The following is a 23,662-nucleotide window of genomic DNA, read 5'->3' on the forward strand; positions in this document are numbered from 1 at the left end:
CTTCCTGCATCTTATCCCATCTCTCCCCCTATCCCTTTCCAAACCCGGCGCAGTCTAGGCCTGTGAAGGCTGTTTCGTCATGAGCCGGGGATTCGGCCGAAGATTTCTGCCTTTTAATAAGGTAGTTTTTTCTTACCACTGTAACTTTTGCTGCTTTGCTAGAAGTGCTCATGATGGATAGGCCGGATCTTTGTAACATAACAAGAAGTAAGGTCTTTTACCTGCTTTTTGTAACAAAACAATGAGTAAGGTCTTTTTACCTGCTCTTTTGTAATGTTTACAGACAAAGAGTAAGGTATTTTACCTGTTTTTTGTGAAGTGTCTCAAGATAACACTTGTTATGAGTTGACGCTATACAAATAAAAATTGATTGATTGATTTTCGTTTTCTTCCACCTGATATTTAATTCAATTTATGTGTAAATACTGTATGCTGTGTTTTTGTCTCTGTCAGCTATGGGCCTACATTCAAAAATTCAGATAGGGCCTATTCAGCTTCTTTTTTTTTTTACTTTAAAAATCAGCTAAGTCACTAGACAGAAGAGAAATCAATTTCCATTCCAAAGAAGGTTTTTACATCTGTCTGGGTGTTAAATCTAATTCATCATGATTTGACTCAGATTTTTTACATTTATGAATTATTTTAAACATTACAAAACTGCTTTGATCTCTTCAGTGTTCACAGTGATCCGCCCTGCCTGTATGATACCATGGTTACAGTCAGACAATGAGGGCTTAAAGAAAGATAAAATAACAACTAGCCTACATAATGTCATGTCTTAACTAAAATAATGTTTGTTCATATCAGCGAAACTTGAGCTTATTAAAACAGTTTAAGTCAAAGTTCATCTATTGAAGCCCCTCAGATTTGAAGATTTTCTGTTTTTCTCTGTTTCACAAAATAGTATGAATATTAGGCTATTGGACTTTAGAACAACTGCTTGGACACAAAAATGCAGCTTGGGCACAAGTTTTACATTTTCTCTGACAGTGAGATGATTTAAAATAATGATCAGAAGTTCAGCAAATAATTCAATCAGGAGAGACTTAATTGAGAATGAACAATTATTTATTTACAATAAATGTGCAACAATTTAATTTTGAATGTGCAAAGTCTTTGGGGGATTAGACTCCATCGTGATGACTTCACGCTCGGAAGGTAATGAAGCCGACAGCAGGTTAGGAGACCCCCCTATGGAGTCTAGACACTGGTGGTGGTGAAGAGGATGGAGGCTATGATGAGCCTGGATCTGGACTCCGCTGAGCTGGAATGGAGGTGACTGGGGCGGTGGTGGGTTGCAGCGGTTGCCCTGAAATGACAGAATGACTGTGGAAGAGAGAGAACTGTTTTAGCATTTTGCCGCAGCAGGATGATTGGTCAAGAGATGATGTGCCCGAATCTGGTTGGTTAATTACTGAAGGACTAAACGCCCATTATCCGCTGATCACCAGAGAAGGGAGACAGAGGAAGTAGTAGGGGGAGTGGTTTAGGTTGAAGTGAAAGGATGAATGAATGAGTGGAAGAATATAACAAGTCTTCCTGTCTGAACTTGTGCTGAGCTCCATTTCAATCAGGAGAGACTTAATTGAGAATGAACAATTATTTATTTAAAATAAATGTGCAACAATTTAATTTTGAATGTGCAAAGTCTTTGGGGGATTAGACTCCATCGTGACGACTTCACGCTCGGAAGGTAATGAAGCCGACAGCAGGTTAGGAGACCCCCCCAAAATAAAAGTGAGAAAGAAAGCACCATTCCCATAGGCCTTACCTTATTGGCTGTATGGATATCTGTGTGGGAAATTACAGTTAGATGGAGTAATATAACCATGATCATTTATTGATATGACATGAATAGGCATACACTTTGTGCAGATAGTGATTTACTGGGTCATGATGCCCGGTATGTCTAGGTATTTGACCTGACAATGGCTCGCATGACCCGCTAAACTGCCCTGTAGTCGTGTGGCCCGGCACGTTTCGGTCCGTCGACCACCTAACGTGTGGTCCGGCACGACTGCTAATGAGCTATAGTCATGAGGCCTGCATGTATGGGTCTGCTGCCCTAACAAGTGGCTCCTCATGACGATTGATAAGCCCTAAAGTCATGTGCCCGGCATGTTGGGGTCCGTTGACCGCTTGACATGTGGCATGCATGACGCTAAGCTGCCCTAAAGTCATGTGGCCCGGCACGTGAGGTCTGTCGACCTCTGACGTGTGGCCCGGCATGACTAGTCTGTAGACTGACATATAGTCATCTGGCCCGGCGTATCAGAGGTCTGTTTGACCTGACACGTGGCCAGCCTGACTGTGACAACTGAAGCACCCGAATAGAGACACCAGTGATTTTAGAAGAAAACTACGACCAGTCACCTATTAAATGACAGCGATATTCACCACCACCAGTTATATGAGTTTCTTACCAGTAGTTAGGGTTTAAGGGATCTTTGGTTTCACAAACTCATACTGATATCTGGAAAATAAAGGACTTGAAGGCAGGGTAGACCATCACCCGAGTTGTTGAGAGAAGAGGACGTGATGCCTTGAACCGCTGCCGTTGTGCAGCGCCTATACTAAATGAATGCCCTGAATGATGTCATATGCCTCGGCTTGTCTAGGATCCGTGACCTGACAAATGGCCCATGTATGACTGAAGTTGCGGCTGTGGCTTGGCCTGTCATGTCGCCAGCATGACATGGGTCTGATTGACCTTTGTGGATAAATCAACTGATGTGTGCCCACTGACAAGGATTTCCTGATCAAGGCGGCATAGGACAGAAAATTATTTTCCAAAGCACTTAACATGGGACATGCGTGAAGCAATTGCTGCAAAATCTTACAGCCATACACAATGATCGTGAGCATTAATGTAACCACATTGGTGATGTAGCAATTGTGTAGTACAAGCTGCATTAAACTGCAAGTCTCAACCTTGACACTTGCCCGTATGTATGACCAAGTTGGATGATGTTTAAAAAGCATATAAATTAATTGGTCTTATACCGACTCTTGACCAAAGCCGAGTTCATCACTGGGTGTTATTTACCTGGAATGAATGCCAGGGTACAATAAGCAGGCCATACGGTAGCCTGGAGGAATTCACTGACGGCAGAATTACATTTTACGGAAGACTTATCTGGTCATGTTTCACTTATCCGCTTCGCATTAAATGCTTGGATTGTAGTCTGCCCTGACTATCTGGAAGTGCAGTTCCCCCCAAAACCTAGGGATGTCTACATCCCTGAGAAAATATAATGATCGGCTTAGCATTGAAACTTTATGAAACTGTTGTTACAACTGCTGGAATTTAAATCTTAGCTCCTAAATGAAACTGTATTGTGATTGATCATCGGTTTCTGATCATATCTACAGCATAGTGATTTGACTTGATAGAACCGTAACCTACAGTTCTCACTAGCACTCTTATTAAAACTGTGATGCTGTTGGACGTAGAGTTGCTGGTACAGGTTGAGGGGCATTAAGCAGAAGTCCTAGATATCTGGTTAGCATCGACAACCTAGTGGGAATTCCACATGGCTTTTTTTAACCTACAATATTAACATCACCATACCACGTAGAGCTGGTTAAGAAACTTGATCCATCAATGCATTGCAGTTTTTTTTGTTTTGTTTTTTCTTTTCATTATAATGACACCCCTCTCCACTTGGGACACTGCGAGTACAGTGAATGTAATACCACCCCCTCCACAGGGGCACTGTGAATTCAAGTCAGGCACATCTTTGCACTTTAGATCATACTGTACTTTCATGTTTTATTCTAGAGTAATGCAAATATAAATTCAATTTTTTGAGTGAGTTTGTTTTAAACAAATATAAACATAACGAGACCTGATTACCGTGGAAAGTTTGGTAAGTTTTTGCGCATGTTTAGGCCCTCAAAATCACGTTTAAAGTGGAGGAAGAAGAAAAATAATAATCCTTGGATTTCAAGAGGGTCCTACGCACTTGTCAGTGCTTTGGGCCCTAATTATTTAACGAATGCAAGAAGGTACTGTGAGTAGTTATCTCAGTATTTCTCACACCTATGTGTAATGTTGAATCGATATCAAAGCATAATGATCAATATTGAATCTTGACCCAAAGAATCGAAATCGAAATCGAATCGTGAGGTTGTGGACAATACCCAGCTCAATGCCATGGCAGGTTTCCGGGTGCTAAATTTGCTTATACTTTGGCAGAAATAAAGACTTGCCTTGCACAAACTCATCGCTGAATTTGAGTGTTCTCCCGTCTTACATGCCTGCAAGATGGCTGTCAGAGAGCAACAACGTCCTGTCATTAAAACCAAAACTTTTGAATTACAGTGATATTCTGGCTGTTACATGGTTTAAAATGAGCAAATCACTTCCAGTCTGTCAAGTTCTTTGTCTACATTGACGTTTCCAGGTATTTAATCACTTAAAATAATCTATTTCTAAGTGATGATCTTGTTTGCATGAATTGTCAAGCACTGCTTTTAGTTTGATCTGGCTTCAGCTTATCTATTTGAAGAACATTTTATAACAGAGTGGTGATTTTAACTCAATGACAATCAAGTTAACATGTGAGCGTGCCCAGTAAGAATACTGTTTGTTAAACAACATATTACTTTTTATTAATTAATTTTTAAATAATTTCAGACTTTCATAATATGATTATGGCCAAACCTCATATTAGGAACAGTTCAATTAGTTGTGCAACATTAACATGACTACCCTCTGTTGAACAGAGATTGCAAGGCACATTTGTAGAGCAAGAAACCAGCAGAGGAATTAGCTAATGAGCCGTACATGCTGGAAAATAACTATTATTAGAATGACTGGCTGACGTTTTCCTGGTTAAAATGAAGAAAATACATAGAACTACCCTGAGTGAACGTGAAAGTCTTAAACTCCTGATACAGTCAAATTATGCCTGTTGTACAATGATTCGAAGTAACTTACTAAAGCTTTGAATTAAGGTTCTTTATTTATTGGTACTCGAGTAAATGTGGATTACTCAAACCTTCCTCATGAGATATTAAGAAGAGTGGACTTTTGTTGTTATAAATTTCTCTAGGCTACCTTTAAAAAATCGGAGCATGAAATTGAGCGGTCTGATTCATGTTATTATTATTTAGCAGAGCTGGTATGCTGATTTCTACCGCTTTATTGCCACTTGTTGACTATTCCCCCTGTTGATTTAAATAATTCTTGTAAATCGGGTAAAAGAAGAGAGAAAATGCATTGATATTGACGCCACGATCCCCGACGCGTGCACGTGACGCTGAGAAAATGACTGAAAGATTCAGATTGAATGATCAGCCCATCTAGCTGATTTGTATTAAACATGATATACTGGATCATGTGACGGAACACACAGTGTGAAAAGTAAGATGAAAATAACAGAGTCTTTCTCAAACTGTGGAGGATAACCTATGACTGAAGGCCATGCGCCGCGGCTGCAGCTCGTTAACCGGTTGACTCTCCGGAGTATGCAGCTGATCACCTGCGAGGTGTGTCATGGCAGGGACAGGTGATTTGCTCCTCCGAGCCAGGCAGTGATTGAAACCAATTATGCAAAACAGTTAAATTATTTAACCACGGTGATGAGATAAACAAAACGCTGATAAAGGCTATAAATATATGTTTTGATCCTAATCCCCTAGTTCATTAGAAATAATAACCTACTTAGTCAGTGCCAAACATAGTGATAGCCTTTCTATCGTGCAAGTAAAGGTATCGGGGAGTTTCCCCTTTTATTTACCTGAGACCGCAGGTAACAAGCGATGACGTATGCTCACCTGTGCTGCCAAGCAGCGGAGACTAGAAGCTATGTGGCTTGACTGTAAAATGAACCTGACGCAGACTGCAACCTGTCTGCAATCGTGATTCGTGAGGGATGCTGATGATGAGACGAGGATATTAATTGGAGGGCGGAGACTGTGACAGACAGCTTGCAGATGAACAGAGACTGCAGATAGCCTAGATGAACAGGCTACTTCCTGCACCGGCGTGACCTGGCGAGCCCGTGAGGCTGACAACGTGAACGAGTGGAGATGACTTTCTCCTTTTTGAGCTGACTCAGCGCTAAGCTATAGCTACCACTGCCCGAATAAACGTATCGGTAAGTGTGTGTTTGCAGCGGTTGCCCTGAAATGACTGTGGGAGAGAGAGAACTGTTTTAGCATTTTGCCGCAGCAGGATGATTGGTCAAGAGATGATGTGCCCGAATCTGGTTGGTTAATTACTGAAGGAATAAACGCCCATTATCCGCTGATCACCAGAGAAGGGAGACAGAGGAAGTAGTAGGGGGAGTGGTTTAGGTTGAAGTGAAAGGATGAATGAATGAGTGGAAGAATATAACAAGTCTTCCTGTCTGAACTTACGCTGAGCTCCATTACAATTGTTTGTTTTTTAGGGGGCGTTGAACTCGTAAACAACCACTAGCCTATACAAAGAAGTACCCCACTCTAGACCCCAATATAATGCCTGATGTAATCACATCTTAATTAATTCTATTGTTGTTCTGTAGATATAAAAAATAACAGTGTGCATGGTTTTCTATTATTCTTTTCCCTTCTGTCTTTCTTTGTTGGTGTTGTTTTTATGCATTGCCTATAGCCTAAAGCACTTTGGTCAGCTGAAGCTGTTTTAAACGTGCTAGATAAATAAACTTGACTTGACTAAATGTGTTTTTGTTGCTGTTCAAATTAATACCAGTAGACGGCGCCCTTACCATTCAAAATGCATTTTTGTTGATGCAAACTACATGAACGGTATCTCAGCAAACATACATTTTCAAAAAACTGTCCTCATTATGAGCAGATTTTAATTGAAAGCTGAAATGTAATTGCAGGTTTAAGTGTCTGAAATCACTTTCTCTTGAAAAAACTACAACAATACAGACACCAAAATTCTAACAGCCTACTTACCTTTCTTAAACACTTTACATCATGCATTTTACAACCCACATCACATCCGTTGTGGTTCATGCAAAGATTCTGCATTAATAACTCTGGCATGCTAGAAATTCCACATTTCATATGATATGAGATATTGTGTTTTGTGACAGTGGCAGATTGTAATAAAGGAGCAGCTTAGAGATTGATGCACTTCACCTGAGTAATTAGAGGCGGCTGATTCTCTCCACCTTCCATGTAATAATGAGAAAGACTTTCCCAACAATGTTCTGAGTGATAAGAAAATGACATTAAACATGGAACAATCAACAATAGCTTTATAGGACAACAAGTGTCCAGTAGATTCTGTGAAACACAATAAATGCTTTCTTTAAATTAAAGGACGATGGATCCCTTTAGTCCTGCTGGGCTGTTGTTAACAGAGGGAGAGGATGTTGATGCTCATTCATGCGATGAAGATGCTGCTAACGTAGTGGATATTGTGGGAGATACATATGGGAGATATGAGGAGGATGAAGAGTACTGTCTGAACGAGCTGAATTAATATCGTAAGTAAGCGTTTTCACTTTGAAGTAAGCTATACTTCTGTCTTGCTGTTAGCTGTAGCCTAACGCTAACTAGAATGTAACTGTGGCCATGCTAGCTCTATGTATCGCTGTTTCCATAGAAACGTAAAACCAGTTATTTCTAATGAATGCTGAGGTTATTTGCATTTGTTCACAGCTGAAGTGTTTTTTTAAATCTACATATGCTTTTTCTGGCGACTTTAAATGTAAATGTTTGCGTTTTAACGTAAAAAAAAACGAAACGTAAAAGTATAAATTAAAAGGTATAAATATAAGGTTGACATAATATCAAATGCCGGGGCGAATGTGGCACAACTGGCAGGGCGTTCGGCCCTCAATCGCAAGGTTGAGAGTTCGAGTCCCACCTTGGCCAAACCTCGCTGTGTCCTTGGGCAAGACACTTAACCCGGCATCGCCCGAGTGAATGCGCGTGAATGGGAAAACACAATTACTGCATGAATGAGTGAGGTTGGGTAAGTCAGACATTGAGTGCTGAGACCACAAAGCTATATAAGCTCATGTCTGCTTACCATTTCTATATTTTATTTTATATTAATATATTGCACATTCTTCTGCCCTTGTGTTTTGATTAATACTCTTGGTTGTGTGCATGCTTTTAGAAGAGTTCACTTTCTGCCTTGGTGTGACATATGACAGATTTCCGGCACCTGTTTATCTTTGTTGTATTTGATTTACAGTTTGTTGATTGTCCAATCAGCGGCCAAGGGTCAAAAACAAAGCAACGAGAGAAACGCAAAGACGGCAAGGAGAACACCAGACCAGGAAGAGACGAGAGGCAGATTACGGAAACGAGAGAGCGCTCCACAGAAACGGAAACAATCTCTCAGCCCTATAAATATAAAATATAAGGTTGACATAATATCAAATGCCGGGGCGAATGTGGCAAAACTGGCAGGGCGTTCGGCCCTCAATCGCAAGGTTGAGAGTTCGAGCCCCACCTCCTGCGGCCAAACCTCGCTGTGTCCTTGGGCAAGACACCTAACCCGGCATCGCCCGAGTGAATGAGCGTGAATGGGAGAGTCACAGTTACTGCATGAATGGGTGAGGTTGGGTAACTCCGATATTGAGTACCGAGATTGAGAGCTGAGACCAAAAAACTATATAAGCTCATGTTTACCATTTCTATATTTTATTGAGCATAGGGTTTTTCTTATTATTAATATATTGCACATTCTTCTGCCATTGTGTTTTGATTAATACTCTTGGTTGTGTGCATGCGTCTAGAAGAGTTCATTTTCTGCCTTGATTTCCGACACCTGTTTGCGCGCAGGCCGGCGCGCATGAGTCGAGGTAAATTATCAGAAAAGGTGTGAAATACATGCTAAGATCTGTGGCTCGAATCCTGCGTCTTACTAACTCGGTGTGATTCTAATATAATGAATGCTGTATATTGATATTTCAAAATCAAATATCCAAACCCTTATGCAAATGAATGATTGCCTAGTGCATCATGAACACAACGACATGTGTTTAGTACCCCGAACTCATACATTTATTTAACAAGAACTAGCTCAGGATATAAATTACATTGTAGCCTTTCAGTTTATGTAACATAATTCTGCACAAACCAATTCACTGTAACAAATCTACAGGAAAAAAAGCAGTAGTAACAGTCGCAGCAATTATAATGGCTATAATAGGCCTTTATAAAAATCAATTAATTTGGGACATTAAACCAGGAAAAAAAGACAAATGTAGGCCTATTTGTATATTACATGTTAGAATGATATTTTTGGGGTTTAATAGGCCTTTCATCATAGTGTGCAACATCTACAACTATTATAATCAGTTATTTGTGAGATTTTTTAAACATTTTAATTGTTAATGCAGGCAAATTGGAAAAAAAGGGATAAAACATTCCCTGTATGCCAAAGAGTATGACATTTTGTTTCAATTATATATTTTCAAAAGTTTGTAGATGTCAGCAGATATGCATGTATGATTGTCTGTGTGCTACTGTTTAAGTGTAATAAAAAAAGAATGAGAAAAATGTGGATCATTTTCATTTATCTGCAGAGGATGAAGACAGAAATGTTTGATCCATTATCTATTTTCTAAAAAAGTTCAATTAACAACACAATAATTACAAAAACAATAATCAAGTGTGATGTATAAATTAAAAAAAGACAATAATAATGGCAAACCCCATTAAAAATACAAACCCCAACATCACTCCCACCCTTATAAACTAGATGCCCACAAACAAACAAAACACACTTAAGTGAATCTCGCGGAGATTCAGAGCAGTGATTCACAGAGCAGTGATTCACAGAGCAGTGATTCACAGAGCAGAGATTCACAGAGCAGAGATTCAGAGCAGTGATTCAGAGCAGTGATTCACAGAGCGGAGATTCAGAGCAGTGATTCACAGAGCAGTGATTCAGAGCAGTGATTCACAGAGCAGAGATCTATCTCCGATGACCGATTCCTCCGCTTCCTCTTTGTGTCCTCTTGATCCTTTGCGCTGTCTTTTTGTTTACTCTGATACCTTTTTTGTTGACAAAATGTAGCGGCTGTCCTGATGATGAAGCCGCTGAGAGGCTGAGGTTGGGCCTACGCATTAACTCTGACGCATTAACTCATAATCACAGTGAACTAGAAACAATAGCGGTCAACAAAAAATATGGCAACCCAGCTCACCCCTCTTCCACTGAGAATAAAAAGTGAACAGGTGACTTGAATCAACACATCTCCACCCACGTGACCTGATATCCCCTCACTCAACACAATCCTCATAAGTGATATACCGGTAATAATCAATTACCCAAAACAACAATATATAACAGACTACCTTAACTTTAAATAAATACCACAAAGACAATTATATCAATCCATGGCTCCAACACATTATTTATTTATTTATTGTAAAACTTGTGTTTATGGCTCCACTTTGATTGTGACAGATGAAGAGATTTATTTATATGATGCTGAATGAGACCGACCGATGATGTTTTGATAGGTGAAGGCTGCGTGAAATATCCAAAAGAGATTCAGTTCAGGGATATAAAGAAAACAAAAAGTGCTTTATCACAAAGTCAGCCAGTACTGTCATTTATATTTATACTTTATTCACCACTGCTCCTTCACCTGTCATTTTGGGTTCATGCCAAAGTTTGTGTTATGTTTCATTTATTTAATATCATCATGTTGTGCTTGTGTTCCAATAAAGATTTGCTCTGATGCAATTCTGAATGAAAACGTCTGAATCCTGTATCTTTATAGAGATAAAGTCGCTCACAATGAAGGTCTTATTTGAGAGTGAGCTCCCTTTAAGTAGTGCCAACTTATTAACTGTATATGGGATGGTAGAGGTGTTTGGGGGAGTCAACTGTCTTTAGGTCACATAGATTTTTACTTTTAAGGGCTGAGAGATTGTTTTTCTTCCTTTCTCTTCGTGAGCAAATTGTCCCGATCATCTGCGACTTCCCTCGCAGGGTCTCCTCTAGTCGCTCGACACACACACGCTGCAGGACGGACACTGCCGAAACAACTAAATACCCGCAGTATCTCACTCCTTGCCGTCTTTGCGTTTCTCTCGTTGCTTTGTTTTTGACCCTTGGCCGCTGATTGGACAATCAACAAACTGTAAATCAAATACAACAAAGATAAACAGGTGCCGGAAATCTGTCATATGTCACACCAAGGCAGAAAGTGAACTCTTCTAAAAGCATGCACACAACCAAGAGTATTAATCAAAACACAAGGGCAGAAGAATGTGCAATATAATAATATAAAATAAAATATAGAAATGGTAAGCAGACATGAGCTTATATAGCTTTGTGGTCTCAGCACTCAATGTCTGACTTACCCAACCTCACTCATTCATGCAGTAATTGTGTTTTCCCATTCACGCGCATTCACTCGGGCGATGCCGGGTTAAGTGTCTTGCCCAAGGACACAGCGAGGTTTGGCCAAGGTGGGACTCGAACTCTCAACCTTGCGATTGAGGGCCGAACGCCCTGCCAGTTGTGCCACATTCGCCCCGGCATTTGATATTATGTCAACCTTATATTTATACCTTTTAATTTATACTTTTACGTTTCGTTTTTTTTTACGTTAAAACGCAAACATTTACATTTAAAGTCGCCAGAAAAAGCATATGTAGATTTAAAAAAACACTTCAGCTGTGAACAAATGCAAATAACCTCAGCATTCATTAGAAATAACTGGTTTTACGTTTCTATGGAAACAGCGATACATAGAGCTAGCATGGCCACAGTTACATTCTAGTTAGCGTTAGGCTACAGCTAACAGCAAGACAGAAGTATAGCTTACTTCAAAGTGAAAACGCTTACTTACTGAAGATGAACATAGGAAGTCCTGAGGAACATGACTTTCCAAGTCAAGAAAACTGTAAACACCACCTGCCACTACAATTTTTTTTTAAATGTAATTCACCACACCACCCTCAAACTCTGAGAAATTTACTCTGGCTCTACATCACCCTGGCATACATTGTCATTAACCTCAGACAATGCATCATTATAAAACGCCCGCACCTCATCAGACACACACATTTCTGTCAAAAGTGCCAACACATCACGCTTCTTTGCATCCTTGACAGTGGTTTGCTTAGGGAGTATGGCAGGTTTCAGGTCAGCCCACAGCTTGCCCCGTTTCAGGGCACTATGGAAACAGTATTCCCCATTGTAAGCTGTTTTGAATCTAATCTTGTTGGTACTCAGTTCAAGCATGCGCGCTTCACTTATTTTAAAGCTTCTCTGAGCCTTCACACACTACTTAGTAGCAGATCGATAATCAAATGCCTCCCAATTTGTGCCATAGATGTACACATTTACAAATGTCTGCAGTAGTGAATGGTACTCGTGAGGTAGTAAGATTGTGTCTATTTTCCGAATCTTCTGCTCAATCCTCCCAAAGACACGGTCAGCCGGGAGATAACTATGTCCCCTTACTGGGAATGTGTACTCAATGGCAAGATTGGAGAAAAACTGGCGAAGTTCCATGAGCATGGATACCATGTTCATATTCTTGTTTTGTCCATAACAAGAGTCACTAAAAAGGCGAAGTGCCCAGGAGCGACGGATTTCCCCCTCAAGGCGAACCTTCAAGCAGTCACTTAGCGCAGATGCAATCATATTGCTGTCCTTACTATTTTCATTTTCCTGCCATACGTAAAGATGGACATCTTTTGTTTGATGACTGTTCTCTCCATGGTGTCGAACAACAGTTACATGTATAACTGGCGAGAGTAATAAGCCTGTAAGCCAATTGGTGTTTTAGGAAGGATCAGGTTTTGCATCATATCAAAACACAAAGTAAAACAATTTTTTAGTGACCCTACCTAGGAGGTCATAGAACACACGAGCTCTGCGACGATGCAAAATTAATGTAGCGGTTTCAATCTGCTTTTCTCTCTCTGTCAAGTCTGGATCTTTAATCCTGACCTTGTGCTTGGCACAAACAGAGCATGCATCAGTAGCTGGATGGCAAAGCCAAGATTAAAATCACTGGCAAACACAGAGTAATAGAGGGAGTAACTGACATGAGCATGGTTTAGAGCTTCAAAGAGCTCATGAATTTTGCGCACATTTAAGTCACTTGGAAGATACTTGCGGCCTGGGGCTCCCCTCCGCCCATAATGGCTGGCACGGCATGTGAAGGACTGTAAGTGCTGAATGATATTTTCTCTTCTCCCTTCGTTGTCCTCTATCTTTCGCGCACCACCTCTTCTCTCTGGACATGCCTCAGCAGTCTTGGCATATTATTGTGCAACCCGGGAGACACGGTCCTTGCTGATGCCTGAAAAATGTAATTATTGAGGTTGTCAGTCATCTACCTTAATTAGATAGGCTACTAACTTTGTTTAAACCAATGTGAGATAAACAGCATTAGGTTCACGTAATAAACTTCATTTACTCTGAACAAACTTAAAATGCCTCTCTTAATAAAAGAGATTACTGTAATAAAACCTTTTCCACCTCTCCAAATTGTACTGGCAGACATTTGTGAATTCATTATAATAAGCTTTAACACTAGGACCACCAACATTTTAGACCCCCCTCCAAGCACTGCAGCCGTCTTTCAGACGGCATATGCAAATGTAATTGTTTGTGCTCAGAAGCACACAAATAATGCATTTTTTTTGATGAAGTTAAATACAACTTACTTTTATCTACAAACGAAATAGGCTACCAGCATAAGGCAGGATCGGTAACCTTTGAAATATTGCATGTCAATTTACAATATCTGTCGGCTTTTTTAGTGCGCCGTTTTTTTCTGCTGCTCCACGTCTCCCGTTGTTAAAACACATTCTACAAAAATGAAACATACCTAACTTTTAGTCTATTTTATTGTTGGATATATTAGGCTACGCATTTTAATAAAAACACTGCAAAAAGAGATAAGAGAGAGATAAAGAGATAAACACCGATGCTCCTCCTCCTCTCTGCAACTGGGTTTGTTTCCCCGACATAGAAGAAATCATTGAACAACACACTCGCGCCAAAAACAACAACAACAACAACAACAAAAACACGGCTATCTATGGCCATGACAAACTATATAGCCTACAAAAATAACTGCAGAACTCCATAACAGATGCAGCGGCGAACAAACAAACAGATGAACAAATGAACGCTCAGCACCTTGGACAGCACCGCGGCACGTAATGCACATACCTGCGGCAAAAGTGCTCAACCTTTGCGGTGCACTTCCCACTCACAGGGCGCTTGCACCCCTTGCAGGATACAATGGTCATATTTTCCTTGCAGTGCGTGTTTGTCTGACACTGCCTCCTTCTCAGCTCTTGTGGATGCTGTGGATCAGTGGGCACCGACGTCAGACTGGCCTTGACACGCAGGTGTTCCTCTCTCTGTTCCTTTGCCGGCTCAAGAATGAGCATGTATCTATCTGTCTATGGTCTCTATCTATCTATTTGTATATCCTATTGTAGTGTTTCTTACCATATTAACACCAACGATACTGGACCGTTTTCATGCTGCTTTATTACACCTGCTTCCGGTAACATACAGGTTAGGCACTTACCACGTCATCACGTATAACGCCACACGTGACGTACACTACATCCCTCCCCTTCTTGGATGATGACTTACATCACAACTACATAAACAAAACTTAATTACTCAGGTACTCAATTCACTATTCCTGTTGTTGATAAAAACATATAAATATTATATGTATTCACTTACTGTGCCCTGTATATATTAATATTCAGCGCAACTGCATAGTTAACATAAAGCTGGGCTCAAATAGAAATATAACAAGATAAATTTATACGCAGAAACACATCTGGAGCATTTCCTTCTAGATAATGATAACTACATTTCAATTTAAATAAACTCTCATGTTTTCTCTTCACTTTTGCTTTTAAACCAGAACATAACCTGAATGGCGAGGGGTGAACTACCCTGCCATTAAGACAAATGCCGGGGATTATTCTGCCCCATTATGGCAATGTCTATCTAAATGATAGTCCACAAGATGAGTTGGCACTCTCTTTGCTCTCTGAGGTCTAATGTCCTGTTGAGCAGTTTCAACTGGTGCTGTGCCTCTATCGGGCCACACAGATTGACACAACTGTCTCTAATTCAGGTTGGACCCACCGCTTCACCAGTGACACATGACGTATCATCTCCTTGCCATCTTTTTCAAGAATAACTGAGCATCCTTTTTCGGTTCACAACAGTGTAGGGGTCTGGTTTGAATGGTGTAGAAAGTTTGTTTCGTTTTTGTTGACGGAGCAGGACTTTGTCGCCCTGCTTCACAGTGCCATCTTTTGCTCTTCTAACTCTGTCCGCATCTACACGTCCCTTCTCCTTCCTTGCAGCATCAGTCCTGCGAACAACAGCATCCTGGCTTGCAGGGGGCTGCTGGCAGTCCATCAACAGTTCAGGAAGCTTGGTTATGATCTGGCGATGGAATAAGAGCTCTGCTGGACTGCGTCCTGTGACACAGTGGGGGGTGCTGCGGTAAGCCATAAGGAAAACATCGAACTCACTGCGCCAGTCCCTGCCTTCAGCATGAGCTGTGCGTATGGCTTAACAGAGTGTCCTATTCTGTCTTTCAACTTCATTTGCCCGAGGCCAATATGAGATCCAACTTTGAAAACACTGTGGCACCTGTCATGTCCTCCAGTATCTCATCTATGATGGGGATAGGGTGCCTCTCTCGCACTATAGCCTCATTTGCTCTGCGCGTGTCGACACACAATCTCGGCTCTTTCTTACCGTGAACCACAACTAGCGGAGACACCCATGGTGTTGGTCCGCTCACTCTTTCAATGACATCCATCTTCTCAAGTTGTTTTGAGTTTCTCATCCACTTGTTTTCGTAAACTGAATTTTTTCTGCGAACCGGCTGGGCTACTGGCTTTACACTGTTATCCACGTGCAGCTCCAGCTGGAAATCCTTAAGTTTGCCTAAACCTTGAAAACAGTCTTTGTATTTCTCCTGTAGCTCAGCTGTAAAAACTACTGTATCTTTTGGTTCGACAGCGTACACCTGTTCGATAGAGCCAATATGAAGTAGTCCCAACTTAACAGCAGTCTTTCTCCCCAGCACACATATTCGTGCTTCTTTGATCACTTGTGACAGTTTTTGAATCCTCACTTGATTTCAAATCAGCAGAAAAAATCCCTCTTACATGGAGTGGTGTTGTTGAGCCAAATGGATAGACTTGTTTCTCTGGACGCATTTTATAGCTTTTTACAATGAACACAAACAACATGAATCCACAGTTCACTTTTTATGTAAAACTAATTTAACAGTGCCTACCTGGTGTATAATCAAACACACACAATCAGCATTGATATGCAACTGCAAGGACTCACATTTGTATAACACAAAAACACGCACACGTGTTAACTGGTAAGCTAACTAGCATTAGCTCGGCATGTAAACAAACTGAAACTCATAAAATAAACATTTCAACACATAAATGTCCGAAACTCTAACATTACATTCTAAATGGGTTAATGAACAAAATACATGTTACCTAAAGTTTTTGGAACAGTTTTAAAACATTAAACAGAGACATGTTGGTCGCAGCACTAAACACACACACCCACCTTCAGCTCAGGAGACATTCCTTTGCTGAGGTACGTACGGTGGCCAGCTAGGAGCCCTACAGTTGCGCTATTAGACCACCAGGCGGCAACAAAGTAACATAAATATGACAGACACATTCATTTTGTAGAAATTCAAAAGAGGTTCATTCTAACCCTGTTACACTCAATAAAATATCAAAATGGTTAGTGGACATGAGCTTATATGGTTCATGATTCTCAGTTCTCGATCTCGGTTCTTGGTGTCACACTTCCCCAACCTCACCCATTCATTCAGTGATTGGGACTCTCCCATTCATACTCATTCATTTGGGCGATGCCGGGTTAGGTGTCTGGCCCAAGGACACAGCGAGGTTTGGCCCCGGCATTCTGTCGACTTTATATTTATCATCTACCCTTTTAATTTATACTTTTATATTAAAACGCAAACATTTACATTTAAATCTCATTTAGCTGATAGAGGGTTAACATTCTCAGTCTTTCTATTGTATGTATGTGTCTAAGTGTGTGTGTATGTAGAGGTGTGTTTATACTTAATTTTCTTTTGAAATTGTGTAATTCGATTTAGTTGATTTATTTGTCTCTTAAGAGGTCAGGTCCCTTGTATAAGCTTGTTGGCTTCTTCTACAATTCTACAATTCTACAATTCACTTAGCAGACGCTTTTATCCAAAGCGTCGTACATCAGAGAGTAAATACAACACAAGTAAGGATCTAGAAAAAAGGGAACAATGTGAGTAAGAGCAAACGATCAGCTTTGAGTCTGATTGGACACACAGGTGCTGACAGGAAGTGACCAGAGACAAAGCACAACATTGATGGCAGTTCTTGAGAGCTGTTAATCCTATTTCGATGTATTCTTATATGTGTGCTAATAAATAAATGAAAATAATTGTTGTGGTCATTTTGTGTCTCCTGCACATTTTCTCATCATGTGAGAACATGAACTCTGATGTTTTCGTGCGCTATGATTTGATTGGTGGAGGTCTCCTGTCCGGTCAGACCCTAATCTGATTTCCGGGACAACATGAACACAATGCTACCCTTAAATGTTGTCAATGACTAACAACAAGTGTCCAGTAGATTCTGTGAAACACAATAAATGCTTTCTTTAAATTAAAGGACGATGGATCCCTTTAGTCCTGCTGGGCTGTTGTTAACAGAGAGAGAGGATGTTGATGCTCATTCATGCGATGAAGATGCTGCTAACGTAGTGGATATTGTGGGAGATACATATGGGAGATATGAGGAGGATGAAGAGTACTGAAGTAAGCTATACTTCTGTCTTGCTGTTAGCTGTAGCCTAACGCTAACTAGAATGTAACTGTGGCCATGCTAGCTCTATGTATCGCTGTTTCCATAGAAACGTAAAACCAGTTATTTCTAATGAATGCTGAGGTTATTTGCATTTGTTCACAGCTGAAGTGTTTTTTTAAATCTACATATGCTTTTTCTGGCGACTTTAAATGTAAATGTTTGCGTTTTAACGTAAAAAAAAACGAAACGTAAAAGTATAAAAGTAAGTTAAAGTATATTAAAAGGTATAAATATAAGGTTGACATAATATCAAATGCCGGGGCGAATGTGGCACAACTGGCAGGGCGTTCGGCCCTCAATCGCAAGGTTGAGAGTTCGAGTCCCACCTCGGCCAAACCTCGCTGTGTCCTTGGGCAAGACACTTAACCCGGCATCGCCCGAGTGAATGCGCGTGAATGGGAAAACACAATTACTGCATGAATGAGTGAGGTTGGGTAAATCCGACATTGAGTACCGAAATTGAAAGACCAAAAAGCTATATAAGCTCATGTCCGCTTACCATTTCTATATTTTATTGAGCATAGGGTTTTTATTATATATTATTATATTGCACATTCTTCTGCCATTGTGTTTTGATTAATACTCTTGGTTGTGTGCATGCTTTTAGAAGAGTTCACTTTCTGCCTTGGTGTGACATATGACAGATTTTCGGCACCTGTTTATCTTTGTTGTATTTGATTTACAGTTTGTTGATTGTCCAATCAGCGGCCAAGGGTCAAAAACAAAGCAACGAGAGAAACGCAAAGACGGCAAGGAGTGAGATACTGCGGGTATTTAGTTGTTTCGGCAGTGTCCGTCCTGCAGCGTGTGTGTGTCGAGCGACTAGAGGAGACCCTGCGAGGGAAGTCGCAGATGATCGGGACAATTTGCTCACGAAGAGAAAGGAAGAAAAACAATCTCTCAGCCCTTAAAAGTAAAAATCTATGTGACCTAAAGACAGTTGACTCCCCCAAACACCTCTACCATCCCATATACAGTTAATAAGTTGGCACTACTTAAAGGGAGCTCACTCTCAAATAAGACCTTCATTGTGAGCGACTTTATCTCTATAAAGATACAGGATTCAGACGTTTTCATTCAGAATTGCATCAGAGCAAATCTTTATTGGAACACAAGCACAACATGATGATATTAAATAAATGAAACATAACACAAACTTTGGCATGAACCCAAAATGACAGGTGAAGGAGCAGTGGTGAATAAAGTATAAATATAAATGACAGTACTGGCTGACTTTGTGATAAAGCACTTTTTGTTTTCTTTATATCCCTGAACTGAATCTCTTTTGGATATTTCACGCAGCCTTCACCTATCAAAACATCATCGGTCGGTCTCATTCAGCATCATATAAATAAATCTCTTCATCTGTCACAATCAAAGTGGAGCCATAAACACAAGTTTTACAATAAATAAATAAATAATGTGTTGGAGCCATGGATTGATATAATTGTCTTTGTGGTATTTATTTAAAGTTAAGGTAGTCTGTTATATATTGTTGTTTTGGGTAATTGATTATTACCGGTATATCACTTATGAGGATTGTGTTGAGTGAGGGGATATCAGGTCACGTGGGTGGAGATGTGTTGATTCAAGTCACCTGTTCACTTTTTATTCTCAATGGAAGAGGGGTGAGCTGGGTTGCCATATTTTTTGTTGACCGCTATTGTTTCTAGTTCACTGTGATTATGAGTTAATGCGTCGGAGTTAATGCGTAGGCCCAACCTCAGCCTCTCAGCGGCTTCATCATCAGGACAGCCGCTACATTTTGTCAACAAAAAAGGTATCAGAGTAAACAAAAAGACAGCGCAAAGGATCAAGAGGACACAAAGAGGAAGCGGAGGAATCGGTCATCGGAGATAGATCCCGGAGGTAGGAGCTGGCTGTGTAACATTAAAGGAGACGCTGTCAGAGCGAACTACAGCCAGGTAAGCTCACCTGTGAATGGAGTGGATGTGCGCATGAGCTGAAGATTATTGGAAGGAATTCGGTTTACATATTGATGGGAACGGATGGTTGGTTGACGATTGGATCCCTCTATGCATCGGCTGTATCAGTGTTACAAATCATCTTGATGTTAATGTGAAATGAACGCGAATCACTGCTCTGTGAATCACTGCTCTGAATCTCTGCTCTGTGAATCACTGCTCTGTGAATCACTGCTCTGAATCTCTGCTCTGTGAATCACTGCTCTGAATCTCTGCTCTGTGAATCACTGCTCTGAATCTCTGCTCTGTGAATCACTGCGCTGAATCATTGCTCTGTGAATCACTGCTCTGTGAATCTCTGCTCTGAATCATTGCTCTGTGAATCACTGCTCTGTGAATCACTGCTCTGAATCATTGCTCTGTGAATCTCTGCTCTGTGAATCTCTGCTCTGAATCTCTGCTCTGTGAATCTCTGCTCTGAATCTCCGCTCTGTGAATCACTGCTCTGTGAATCTCTGCTCTGAATCTCTGCTCTGTGAATCACTGCTCTGAATCTCTGCTCTGAATCACTGCTCTGTGAATCACTGCTCTGTGAATCACTGCTCTGAATCAGTGCTCTGTGAATCAGTGCTCTGTGAATCACTGCTCTGTGAATCTCTGCTCTGTGAATCACTGCTCTGAATCTCTGCTCTGTGAATCACTGCTCTGAATCACTGCTCTGTGAATCACTGCTCTGTGAATCAGTGCTCTGAATCTCTGCTCTGTGAATCAGTGCTCTGTGAATCAGTGCTCTGAATCTCTGCTCTGAATCAGTGCTCTGTGAATCAGTGCTCTGTGAATCACTGCTCTGTGAATCTCTGCTCTGTGAATCACTGCTCTGTGAATCACTGCTCTGTGAATCTCTGCTCTGTGAATCACTGCTCTGTGAATCTCTGCTCTGTGAATCACTGCTCTGTGAATCTCTGCTCTGTGAATCACTGCTCTGAATCAGTGCTCTGTGAATCACTGCTCTGTGAATCACTGCTCTGAATCTCTGCTCTGTGAATCACTGCTCTGAATCTCCGCTCTGTGAATCACTGCTCTGAATCTCCGCTCTGTGAATCAGTGCTCTGTGAATCAGTGCTCTGTGAATCACTGCTCTGAATCAGTGCTCTGTGAATCAGTGCTCTGTGAATCACTGCTCTGAATCAGTGCTCTGTGAATCACTGCTCTGTGAATCACTGCTCTGAATCAGTGCTCTGTGAATCACTGCTCTGAATCTCCGCGAAGTCTCTCTGCTCCGCCGCTGTGTGGAATGATCAATCATGTTTGCTGGATTCATTCGTTTATTGTGTGGAAATCTGTCGCAAACTTGAAGTGGATGTGTTTTAAATACACAAAACTGGAATAAAATCAAACGTGAAATTGAAGAAAGAAATGAGTGAAAGAGAGAGAAATTAAACTTTCAGCCAAGGCTTTGGCAAATCAAATCGAAAAGATTCAACATGAACCCAAAATCACTGAACAAAATAAAAGTGCCCATACCTGAAATAAAAGCACTTGTGAAAAAAAATAAAAATACCTCATCTGGAAAGTTTGTTGAAACGGTGTGCTGACGCTACCTCAACAAGTAACATGTTAACTCCTTTACTGCCGGATGATGAACGAAATAAACAAAATGAATGGTTTGCAAGTATCATGACACACAGCAATGCATTTAAATGGATGTAAAACGGTGGCTGAGTGACTCTGAGGAACCTCAACAAATCTGATCAACTGGATCCTGCTGCAACTGTTCCAGGTTTAAGAATGAAGCAACACTCACTCTCGGTGCAACACATTTATTTCCTGTAGAAATATAAAAAATACAGTTTTGATCAGAAGCTCTCTCTCTGTATCACATTGAAACTCATTCATCACGTACTGACTATTACTTTAATACTTTAATACCATACTGCATCTTAGAATACACATGAACACTGAACATAGACATGTCAAACACTGTACCATACTCGCTCCTCATTTCACAGTTTACCTAGTCAGAATACCCAGACTAATTACTCAAATACATATATAAACCACACCTTCACAGGGCATACAGGTAAGACTAGCTATGACTCCATTGTCAAAGTACTCCTTTAGTATATTACAGGTAAGTACTGCATGAACACAAATGCCATGAAAACCATGAAAATAACAGTAATTAGTCCACATTAATTCAGAATAAACTGTATGACTGTCTTGTTACTCTATCTTTTTATCTCTGTTTATACTGGTTTTTTTTAACCTCTGAATTATGCTTATGAACTACTTCAATGTAACATAACTTGTTTTTAATTCACATATTTCAACACTGAGTCTTGAACACTGTTTTTATCAAACTACACAGAAATGCTCCTTTAAACTTGACCGGGATAAAATGACACTGAGACGACATAACGCTGCGGCGCTAGCATATTAGCCTAGCCTGCTCCACATTACTAACAGCTAATTCACATTCTCAAACAATTGCTCAGTTTTTTTCATGCTTCACACAGTTTGTTCTCCCTCTTGATGTCTTAACCATATGGCTCTAAACAGTTATTTCACGCTCGTAAAGTTACTAGCTTTGTATTTAGAAACCGGAGTTGTTTCTATCGGCTGCCGTCACCTCAGACACACATACACAATAACACACACTCTTAACCTCGGTCAAATTCTGTCTCTTAATGTCACAATGACGAACTAAAGCTCTGCTAAAACATACTACTGTTGTCGATCACCAGGGTGTTAATTACAGTCAGCGTACCTGTAAGAAAAATAAAAAATACAGTTTTGATCAGAAGCTCTCTCTCTGTATCACATTGAAACTCATTCATCACCTGACTACTACTACTGCTCTCTCGGCGTCAGCTACTGATGCTCAATCAAGTGTACAGCTTAGAGCGCCCTCTGCTGACGAAGCTGAGTTTAGCAGGAATACCATCACCCATTCGAAGCACATTCACTTAAAATACTCTGTGATGAAATAATAATACAGGTAAGTGGAACAATAATTTGCTTATGTTTTCAGAGTTTAGATTTCAATCAGTTAAACATTTAAAGGAGGGCAACTATTTAGTCTTTTCAAACGCACAGTGCCACACTAAGACGATGAGTGCCACCACCATCCAGCTCCCAGTAGTGAATGCTGCAACAGTCACACAATGGTGAGTCATTTAGCATATTTCAGTTCAATCAGGAGAGACAGAAGGGTGAAGTAAAAATACTTTATATTACTGATTACAGGTAAATAGATTAACAGATTATATTTGATGATAAAGGTTTGACACTCTACATGGAGATTTAGAAATCGAGGGGCATCTGCCCTGAGCAGTGTAAGATAAATCCCCCCATGAACTCCAGACACTGGTGGTGGTGAAATTTATGAAATTTTGAATCTGATGGGTCTCCAACTATGATGGTGGAGGGTGCACATGACAGCAGAATGAATGTACTAAAGACAGAAGGAGACTGATTTTTCCTTTTTGAGTCTGAGACTCAATCGTATGAGGGTTGGAGGGCTGGGCTGGCAAAATATGGATATGGGGGGAAAAAAGCCAAGAAATGACAACCCTTCAGCTTCTTAAGTGTGTTTTGTTTGTTTGTGGGTGTTTATAAGGGTGGGAGTGATGTTGGGGTTTGTATTTTTAATGGGGTTTGCCATTATTATTGTCTTTTTTTAATTTATACATCACACTTGATTATTGTTTTTGTAATTATTGTGTTGTTAATTGAACTTTTTAGAAAATAGATAATGGATCAAACATTTCTGTCTTCATCCTCTGCAGATAAATGAAAATGATCCACATTTTTCTCATTCTTTTTTTATTACACTTAAACAGTAGCACACAGACAATCATACATGCATATCTGCTGACATCTACAAA

General features: G+C 40.4%; 2 long non-coding RNA genes across 3 annotated transcripts; one reads left to right on the top strand and one right to left on the bottom strand.

Annotated features, from left to right (window-relative positions):
• Window positions 1–1,050: 1,050 nt before the first annotated feature.
• LOC136182443 (uncharacterized) lies at window positions 1,051–18,342 on the bottom strand. 2 transcript variants are annotated; one of them, XR_010668704.1, is made up of 4 exons: window positions 14,129–18,342; window positions 13,039–13,250; window positions 7,099–7,169; window positions 1,051–1,326 (listed from the first exon to the last, which is right to left on the bottom strand). It is a non-coding gene; the product is annotated as an uncharacterized lncRNA (long non-coding RNA). The 2 variants fall into 2 exon arrangements; XR_010668705.1 differs by lacking the exons at window positions 1,051–1,326; window positions 7,099–7,169 and adding an exon at window positions 10,824–11,070 and having other exon boundaries at window positions 14,129–18,020.
• Window positions 7,105–10,685, top strand: LOC136182444 (uncharacterized). The gene is made up of 2 exons (XR_010668706.1): window positions 7,105–7,448; window positions 8,165–10,685. It is a non-coding gene; the product is annotated as an uncharacterized lncRNA (long non-coding RNA).
• Window positions 18,343–23,662: the final 5,320 nt, after the last annotated feature.

This window comes from Labrus bergylta, chromosome 14 (assembly GCF_963930695.1).
Source record: "Labrus bergylta chromosome 14, fLabBer1.1, whole genome shotgun sequence".
NCBI classification, from domain to species: Eukaryota; Metazoa; Chordata; class Actinopteri; order Labriformes; family Labridae; genus Labrus; species Labrus bergylta.